Genomic DNA, 10,605 nt, shown 5'->3' with positions numbered 1-10,605 from the left:
GGGTCTTTTTTTATTCCAGATGAATTTTTGGAGAGTTCGTTCTAGATCTCTGAAGTATGCCGTTGGTATTTTAATGGGAAGTGCGTTGAATTTATAGATTGCTTTGGGTAGTATGGACATTTTAATGATGTTGATTCTACCAATCCATGAACACGGTATGTTCTTCCATCTGTTTATGTCTTCCTCTATATCTTTTTTCAACGTCCTGTAGTTTTCTGAGTAGAGGTCTTTTACCTCTTTAGTTAAGTTTATTCCTAGGTAGCTTAATTTTTTTGGTGCGATGGTAAACGGGATTGTTTTTATAATCTCTCTTTCTGAAAGTTCACTATTGGTGTATAGAAATGTCTCGGATTTCTTGGGGTTAATTTTGTATCCTGCTACATTGCCAAATTCATGTATTAAGTCCAGTAGCTTTTTGATGGAGTCTCTAGGGTTTTGTATGTATAATATCATGTCGTCTGCAAATAAGGACAGTTTTACTTCCTCTTTTCCAATTTGGATGCCTTTTATTTCTTCTTCTTGCCGAATTGCAATGGCTAACACTTCCAGTACTATGTTGAACAGGAGTGGTGAGAGGGGGCATCCCTGTCTTGTTCCTGTTCTTAGGGGAAATGGTGTTAGTTTTTGTCCATTGAGTATGATGTTGGCTGTGGGCCTGTCATATATGGCTTTTATTATGTTGAGGTATGATCCTTCTACTCCCACCTTGCTGAGAGCTTTTATCAAAAATGGGTGTTGAATTTTGTCAAATGCTTTTTCTGCATCAATTGATATGACCATGTGGTTTTTTTCTTTCAATTTGTTTATGTGATGTATCACGTTTATTGATTTGCGGATATTGTACCATCCTTGCATCCCTGGGATAAATCCTACTTGGTCATGGTGTATGATCTTTCTGATGTACTGCTGGATCCGATTTGCTAAGATTTTGTTGAGGATTTTGGCATCTATGTTCATGAGGGATATTGGCCTGTAATTCTCTGTCATTGTGTTGTCTTTACCTGGTTTTGGTATTAGGGTGATGCTGGCTTCATAGAATGAGCTTGGAAGTGTTCCTTCCTCTTGAATTTTTTGTAGTAGTCTGAGGAGGATAGGTTTTAGTTCTTCCTTGAATGTTTGGTAAAACTCCCCTGTGAAGCCATCTGGTCCTGGGCTTTTGTTTGCTGGAAGCTTTTTGATGACTGCTTCAATTTCTTCCATAGTTATTGGCCTGTTGAGATTATTAGATTCTTCCTGATTGAGTTTTGGAATGTTGTATTTTTCTAGGAATTTGTCCATTTCCTCCAGGTTGTCTAGTTTGTTGGAGTAGAGCTGCCCATAGTATTTTTTAACAATCATTTGTATTTCTGTGGGGTCTGTTGTTATTTTGCCTCTATCGTTTCTGATTTTGTTTATTTGGGTCTTCTCTCTTTGCTTCTTGGTGAGTCTGGCTAGAGGTTTGTCAATCTTGTTTATCCTTTCAAAGAACCAGCTCTTGGTTTCATTGATTTTCTGTATTTTTTTTTGGTCTCTATGTCATTTATTTCTGCTCTAATCTTTGTTATCTCCTTCCTTCTGCTCACTCTGGGGTTTTCTTGTTGCTCTCTTTCTAATTCTTTGAGTTGTAGAGTTAGATGATTTACTACCATTTTTTCTTGTTTTTTGAGATAGGCCTGTAGAGCTATAAACTTCCCTCTCAGGACTGCTTTCATTGTGTCCCATAGGTTTTGGATTGTTGTGTTTTCATTGTCATTAGTTTCCAGGATGTTTCGAATTTCTTCTTTGATTTCATTGGTAACCCAATCAATATTTAATAGCATGCTATTCAGCTTCCAGGTGTTTGAGTATTTTGGGCTGTTTTTATTGTAGTTTATTTCTAATATTATGCCATCGTGGTCTGCGAAGACGCTTTTTATGATTTCAATCTTCTTGAATTTGGGGATACTTTGCTTGTGACCCAATATATGGTCTATTTTTGAATATGTCTTATGAGCATTTGAGTAGAATGTATATTCCCTGGCTTTGGGGTGAAGTGTTCTGAAGATGTCTATTAAGTCCATCTGATCTAGTGAGTCATTTAGGATTGCTGTATCTTTGCTGATTGTTTGTCTAGAGGGCTTATCCAGTGTTGTCAGCGGTGTATTAAAGTCCCCTACTATGATTGTATTGTTGTCGATCTCTCCTTTGATATCTTCCAGGAGTTTTTTTATGAATTTGGGTGCTCCTGCATTGGGTGCATATATGTTTACCAGGGTTATATCTTCTTGTTGTATTGATCCCTTTAGTATTATGAAGTGGCCTTCCTTATCTCTTGTTATGGCCTTCACTTTGAGGTCTATTTTGTCCGATATAAGTATTGCTACCCCAGCTTTCTTTTCCTTTCCATTTGCCTGAAAGATATTTTTCCATCCTTTCACTTTCAGTCTGAGTGAGTCGCTTCTAATGAGGTGGGTTTCTTGTAGACAGCAGATGTATGGGTCATGTTTTTTTATCCATTCAGCCACTCGATGTCTTTTGTTTGGAGCATTTAGTCCGTTTACGTTTAAAGTTATTATTGAAAGGTACTTGTTTGTAGCCATTTCTTTTTGTGTGTGGCTGTTTTCTTTCTGAGCTTTTTATTTCTTATTTTTATACCAGTCCCTTTAGCATTCCTTGCATTGCTGGCTTGGTGGTGATAAACTCCCTTAGCCTTTTTTTGTCTGTGAAGCTTCTTATTTCCCCTTCAAGTTTGAATGATAGCCTTGCTGGATAGAGTATTCTTGGATTCAGTCCTTTGCTTTGCATCACTTTGTAAATTTCCGTCCATTCTTTTCTGGCCTGATGTGTTTCTGTTGAGAAATCATTTGACAATCTAATGGGAGATCCCTTGTATGTAACTTTCCGTCTCTCTCTTGCAGCCTGTAAGATTCTCTCTTTGTCCTGAACATTTGCCATGGTAATTATGATGTGTCTTGGTGTGGGTCTTTTCGGGTTCACCTTGTTTGGGACTCTCTGGGCTTGTGTGACTTTTTTCTTCCCCACCTCAGGGAAGTTTTCTGATATTATTTCTTCTAATAGGTTTTCTAATCCTTGTTCATCCTTCTGTTGTTCTGGTACCCCTATTATTCGTATGTTGTTTCGTTTCATGTTGTCCCAAAGCTCCCTTAGGCTCTCCTCCTGTCTTTTAATTTTTTTCTCCAATTGCAGTACATTTTGGGTGTGTTTTGCTTCCTTGTCTTCTAATTCACTAATTCGGCCCTCCGCTTCTCCTAGTCTACTGTTGATACTTTCAATGGAGTTTTTCATTGCAGCTATATCACTCTTCATTTCTTCTTGGGTCTTACTTAAGTTGTTGATTTTTTCATCTGTTTCTTCTAGCTTCTTCCATATGTTATCGATTTTTTCATCTGTTTCTTCTTGCTTCTTGCAGAGGTTGTCGATTTTTTCCTCCATCCGGTTTATGCACTCTAGGACCCTTATTCTGAATTCTTTTTCTGTCATGTTGCATGCCTCTGTATTACTTAGCTGCTTTTCTGGAGAGTCCTCCTTCTCTTTCCTTTGGGGGTTTCTTTGTCTACCCATGTTTGATCTCACTGACATATCTAGACGTTGAGTCGTTCAGTGGTTGCTCCCTTGGTGGCAGTGACTCCTTGGTCTGTGGTTGCTCTTCGGGCGGTTGCGGTAGCAGCTGCTCTTCAGTTGGCAGCAGCTCCTCTGGTGGGTGCTGTTCACAGCTGTGGTGGCTCTTCTGGCTGGTGGGGCGAGGTTTCACGTACAGCTGCTGTTCCTCAGCAGAGGGTGTGGTGCTCAGGAGGTTGCTGTTGCTTGGATCTGCTGCGTTGATTTAAAGGCACAAAATACAACACAACAAGGCACCACGTACCAGGCACTATACACAAATATATTCACGATATTAATAACCCCAAATAAAGGTGACCACCTGAATTAAGAGAATTAGGGGATAAGGAAGAAGGAAGAGAAAAAGATAAAAGAGAAAAAAGAAAAGAAAAGTAGGGACCAAAAAAAGGAGTGCAAAAATGAAATTGGGAAAAAGGAGGGGGGAAAATAAAAGTGAGAAAAGAAAAGAAAAGAAAAAAAAAAGAGCGAAAAGAGAGAATGAAGTGGAAGAGGGGAAGAGACTTTTTTATATGAGGAGAATACTCCTATAGAACAGCCATTAATCCCAACAAATTCCAGCAACAGCTCCCTGGAGATGAATGCAAACTAGAAACAACCAATAATATAATGATGAAAATAGAATGGAGAACACTAATCCCAAAATAAAATAAAGAGAAAATAAAATAGCACTTTAAAAAAAATGGTAAAATGGTAGCAGTAATAATACTGGTTAAAAATAAGAAGGTAGTAATTAAAAGGGTAAAATCAGGTGATGGAAAAAGAAGAAAAAAAAAAGAAAAAAAATTGGTTTCTTAGTTAAAAGGTGAAAAAAGAAAAAAAAATTGCAGTAGTGAAGGTCCTTCGGTTCTTCTATTCTTCAGTGTGGCTCGCCTTAGACCTGCCAGGTATTCAGGAGAGTGTTGAGTTTCCCTGCGATACACTGTTCCTCTGTGTGCAAACCACAGTCCTTATTTTAAAGCAAGCTGCATTTGTTTCCCAGACTGCCTTATTTTGTGTTTAGCAAAGAGTCAGTTTGTGGGTCAGCCTCTGGGTGGCAGTGTTCTGGGGTTGGCCTCTGAGGCTATAGGGCCTCTCTGTCCAGTGGAAGTTCACTGCCCAGAGCTGCCTGCGTAATAGTTAGTTACTGGCGCTGTGTTGTTGCTGGGATTGAAAATCCCTCTATAGGCCAGACCCTGTTAACTCCCAGGGACTGATCAGGTTATTTTAATCCTTGATCTCATACAGGGTGGAATCTGGGTGTGGCTGTGCTCCTTGCCTGGGGGCTGGGGGGAGAAGTCTCACTCTCCGGAGAGAATGGCTGCCCCAGTCCTGGGCTCAGGGGTGTCTCAGCACTCAATTCCCTGCCACCTCTCCCGGCCCCCCTTCTCTCCTCAGTCTCTCCCCAGATTCCACTCCTCCACACCCTCTCCCTCTCTTCAGCACAGGTGAGTGTCTGTATCCGAAATGTCCCATGAACAGGATTCAGTAAAAACAAACAAACGCCGGCCGCGGAAACAGGAAAGGCTTGGTTTCTGTAAGCTTCTTCTCTTACCGGGACTGCATGGTCTGGTCAGCTCTTCAGGCTGCCCCCTTTAGGCTCAGTCCTCTGTGATCACAGAACCCAGCTCTCAATTCCTCGGGCGGCGCCAGGAATCCCGCGGTTCTCCTTTCCCCCGTCAGGGGCTGTGCCTGTCCCAAGGGACGCGGCTGTCTGCCATGCGGTCTCCCTCCGACTCTCTGGGCTCAGAGGTCTGGCAAACTTTCCTGCCCAAATCCCTGGTTTTTTTTTACCTTTCCAGGGGAGTTCTGCTCTTCCCGGCTGTAAACCGTCTCACCAGCTGAGCAATTTCGCCAATTCGGGGTGGATGTTACTAGTTTCAGCTGCTTACTCCATTTGCTCCGGGACACGACCTGGGACGCGTCTGCCTATACCGCCACCATCTTCCGTCCTCCTCAGCATTTCATATAATACTGGTTTGGTGGTGATGAATTCCTTTAGCTTTTCCTTATCTGTGAAGCTCTTTATCTGACCTTCAATTCTGAATGATAGCTTTGCTGGATAAAGTAATCTAGGCTGTAGGTTCTTGCTATTCATCACTTTGAATATTTCTTGCCACTCCCTTCTGGCCTGCAAAGTTTCTGTTGAGAAATCAGCTGACAGTCGTATGGGTACTCCCTTGTAGGTAACTGACTGTCTTTCTCTTGCTGCTTTTAAGATTCTCTCTTTGTCTTTTGCTCTTGGCATTTTAATTATGATGTGTCTTGGTGTGGTCCTCTTTGGATTCCTTTTGTTTGGGGTTCTCTGCACTTCCTGGACTTGTAAGTCTATTTCTTTCACCAGGTAGGGGAAGTTTTCTGTCATTATTTCTTCAAATAGGTTTTCAATATCTTGCTCTCTCTCATCTTCTGGCACCCCTATAATTCGGATGTTGGTGCACTTGAAGCTGTCCCAGAGGCTCCTTACCCTGTCTTCCTATTTTTGGATTCTTTTTTCATTTTGCTTTTCCGGTTGGGTGTTTTTTGCTTCTTCGTATTTCAAATCTTTGACTTGATTCTTGTGATCCTCTAGTCTGCTATTGGAACTCTGCATAATATCCTTTATTTCAGTCAGTGTATGCTTAATTTCTATTTGGTCCTTTATCATAATCTCGAGGGTCTCACTAGATTTCTTTAAAAAAAAAAAAAATTTTATTGATTTTTTTTACAGAGAGGAAGGGAGAGAGATAGAGAGTCAGAAACATCGATGAGAGAGAAACATCGATCAGCTGCCTCCTGCACATCTCCCACTGGGGATGTGACTGCAACCAAGGTACATGCCCTTGACCAGAGTCGAACCCGGGACCTTTCAGTCCGCAGGCCGACGCTCTATCCACTGAGCCAAACCGGCTTCGGCATAGATTTCTTGAGGGTCTCACTACATTTATCGGCGGTTTCTAGAATATTCTTGAAAAACCTTATAAGTGTGGTTTTTGAATTCTGTTTCCAGTAGTTTGCTTTCCTCCATTTCTGTCATTTGTGTCCTGTTTCTTTGTCTCCGCAATTTTTTTTTATGCTTCCCTGTGTTGGTAGAGTGGCTTTGTGTGCTAGGTGTCCTATAGGGCCTAGTGGCTCAGCCTCCCCAGTTACCTGAGGTGGACACTCTTGGTGCATGCCTTTGTGAGCTTTGTGCACAGTCTTGTTGTAGTTAAGTCTTGATTGTTATAGGTATCACTGAGAGGAATTGACCTCCAGGCCAATTGGCTGTGAGAATCAGCTGTGTCTACGGTGGGAGAATTTCTGTGCTGAAGACACCCTTATGGGGCAAGACTTACTTCAGTGGGGCTTTGGTGCACACTGAGTCTGCCCCCTGAGTGTGACCCTTATGGATCTGAGGAGTTGTAATCTGGATGGTCCCACTCTGACCACTGGGTACACTGGCTCTTGGATCTAAGGAGGTGCTAATTTAGCCTCTGCCTGAGGCTACCCAGCAGGAGCTACGAAGAGATCTGCAGATTCCCCTTCCTTGTTTGGGGTTTGGAGGTGCCCAAATGAGGCCCAGCTGTGAAGCAATGCAAGCTGGTGTGGGGCCTTGGGCTTTCTCTTGGAAGTTCTGGGTCTGTCTGGCCCAGCTTCAGTTTGTTAGGTAATTTTCAGATTGCAAAGGGCCAGGCCTTTCATATGCAAAAGCCTCTGCTGCAGCTTGGGTGGGGCGGGGTCTTGGGGACAACAGGGCGGAGCAAGCAGCTCTGGCTGATCCTCAGCCCTGCCCTAAAGGGCCCCGCGTCTCAGTGTCCCTGTAATCGATGCAAGCACCTTTGAGAGAAAGCCACCCTTGAATTCCGAGTTCTGCCTACTGCTAGACATTCCAGTCTCTCCCCATAGGAGTCTGGGTCCCCAGAGACTCGCCCGGAACTGGAGTTCAGAGCAGTCGGGGGCTTGTGGCTCCCTCCCAATTCAAAAAGACAGCCGTGTCCTCAGGTACCAGCCCCTTTCCGCGCACGCTCGAGCCTTCGTACCTCTGTACTCCACCTCCGCAGCTTCTCTGAGTCTCAGTGTGCTTTTCTCTTTCCTTCTAGTTGTAGAATTTCCGCTCAGCCCGCCTTCCTGTAGTTCTGGATGATGTCCATTTTGTCTTTTAGTTGTATTTTTGAATTTGTTGTGGGAGGCAGCAATTTCCGGTGTTTACCTATGCCGCCATCTTGGTTTTCTCCTAAGCCAGTGTTTCTTGTAGTAGCCAGGAGCAGTATAATTTGGTTGAAAGTTCTAAAGAGATACAATCCTAGATCCACCTCTAGCACCTTATACAAATTACTTGCCCTTAGTGTATCTCAGATTCTTCATTTGTAAGATGCCCTCATGATAATGGTACCTACTGCCCAGTGTTGCCTGGAGGTTGGCTGAGCTTATCTATAATAATAAAAGCGTACTATGCTAATTAGACTGGACAACTTCTGGATGTCATTCCGGATGTCCTTCCTGACAAAGCCAGCACCGGAGGGAAGCCAGCCCGGGTCCCGGGTCCTGGGTGCCTGTGGGCAACCCGAGGGAAGCCAGGCCTGGTCCCGGGTGCCTGCAGGCAGCCAGAGGAGGGAAGCCCAGGTCCTGGGTGCTGGAGGGAAGCTGGTGCCGGCAGCCGGGGGAAGGAAGGCCTACTCTTGCATGAATTTTCATGTATCAGGCCTCTAGTATGTGTGTGTGTGTGTGTGTGTGTGTATATAAATATGTATATATATATATATATATATATATATATATATATATATATATATGTATGGAAATATGCAAATTAGGCCGGGATGCCGTAACGGGTCACAACCAGATAGGAGTAGGTTGGACGCTCAGGTGAGGCCCGGAGCAGAGACGGCCGGAGCTGGAGCAGACATGGACAGGGACAGGGGGGCCGGCCTGCGGCTGAGTGCAGGCCCGGAGAGGAGACGGTGGGCCTGGGCCCACCTCCCACGAGTGCAGCGTGGCTCCCTCCCACCTCCTGTGGAATCAGCAAGGGTCCCTCCTGGCTCCCATGGGCACCAGTGGCTCGCTTCTGCCTCACGCAGAAGCCGCACGGCTCCCATGGAAGCAGTGTAGCTCCCGGTGGCGCGCTGCGGTTCCCACCAGCTCCCATGGCAGTGGTTGGCCTACTGCACGCAATATCGCGCAATGGGATACTGGTGTATATGAAATGCTTAACCCTTACTGTGCTCTCAGGAAACACTTCCCTCACACCAGATGACTTAGGAAACACCCGCAGTGGGAGCTCAGGTGCTGCTGTTAACTTTATGTTCAGACCTGGATCTTATTTTCTTTTTTTTTTTTTTCTTTTTTTTTTTTAATATATTTTATTGATTTTTTACAGAGAGGAAGGAAGAGAGATAGAGAGTTAGAAACATCAATGAGAGAGAAAGATCGATCAGCTGCCTCCTGGACATCCCTTACTGGGAATGTGCCCACAACCCAGGTACATGCCCTTGACCGGAATCGAACCTGGGACCCTTCAGTCCGCAGGCCGACGCTCTATCCACTGAGCCAAACCGGTTTCGGCGGATCTTATTTTCTTGATGTGATGCTTTACAAGCTTCCTGGGGAATGCCACCAGCCAGAACTAAGCAGCGCCTGCAGAATTTTTCTCCTTAAAGGAGAGACTGAAATATTCAAATTGTGTACCTTTCTCCTTCCTGAAGTTGCCAGTGTTACCTTTCCATAAATCGATGAAATGGAAAGGCTGGCAAAACAACAAGTACCGGCTGTATTATCATTGTTCATTCCTTGGGGAGATCTAGAAGCAACTGGCTGGGAAATATTTAGCAGAATTAATACTTGGGGACAAAGGTTGATGCATAACAAAACCATCATGTAAATCAAGCTTAGGATGTAAATCAAGGGCTCCATTAATATTCTGTGTTCTAATGGAAGAGACACCTGCTGGGCTCTCCATAAAGAGCTTTGCAGAAATCCGTTGAAATTGTCATTTCCTTACCTACCTGAGTGCCAGGCCTGCCATTTCTACACCCAGGCACCAGAATGCTTTTTCAAATGGGTTATCATCATCCAAGGGTATGTACAGTTTTATTTTTTTATTTTTTAATATATTTTTATTTATTTCAGAGAGGAAGGGAGAGATACAAACATCAGTGGTGAGAATCATAGATCGGTTGCCTCCTGCACACCCCCTACCAGGGATTGGCCAGCAACCCGGGCATGTGGCCTGACCAGGAACAAACTGTGATCTGGTTCATAGATTGGTGCTTAACCACTGAGCACGTGGCTGGGCTTAAAGCTTTGTTTTAAAGTTAGAAAATATTTTTATAATTATGGATAGTTTTCTATAATATGGAAAATGGGAAAATATTTTTATGATGTTATTGCAAATTTAGGGAACATTTTAAGAAAATCAAGGTTATTTGATTTAAAATAATGGCTTATATCATAGTGACCCATAGTAGAGACTCAGGTCAGACTTCCTGGGCCACTTGATAGCCATGTGACCTTGTGCAAGTATGACCATCCTCATACTCCCAGCTCTTTCCGGTCAGTAAAATACAGACAACAGTGCCTGGCTAACAGCACGTGCTTGGTAAGTGGCAGCTGCCCTTACCAAGGGCAATTAGCCCTTTGCATATGGTAGGTGGGTGGGTAGCGCATGTGGGCCAGCAGAAGGGGGTGGCACTTTTAGGCTCCCCACATTCAGATACCACTTTGGTGTCCACTCCTGTTAGGCCAGCATCTCTCAAGGCTTCTATGAGCTTCCATGGGTTGTTGCTAACTAAATGTCAGGCCTCTTGCACAAAGTGTGGAGTTCTTACAAAGAGAACTAAGCAGGAGTCTCTAGCTGGGAAGCAAGGGAGAATGGCTCAATATGACCTCAGCCGGCTTAGGATGGAAGCTGAACTTCAGTTCCTGGCCACAAGCAGTGTGGTCTTTGTAAATAATCCACACCAAGTTGCCCTTCAAAGACAAGGAAGCACACGGCACAAAACCTCACATTAGTACATTTTAAGGACAGCAGCTGATTTCAGTTTAATGATGTATTAGTTAGCTTTGCCGCAGTAACAA

The sequence above is a fragment of the Myotis myotis genome, unplaced genomic scaffold, assembly GCF_014108235.1.
Source record: "Myotis myotis isolate mMyoMyo1 unplaced genomic scaffold, mMyoMyo1.p scaffold_m19_p_2, whole genome shotgun sequence".
Taxonomy (NCBI): Eukaryota; Metazoa; Chordata; class Mammalia; order Chiroptera; family Vespertilionidae; genus Myotis; species Myotis myotis.
The sequence above is the reverse complement of the archived record's forward strand: the minus strand, read 5'-3'. Positions refer to the sequence as shown.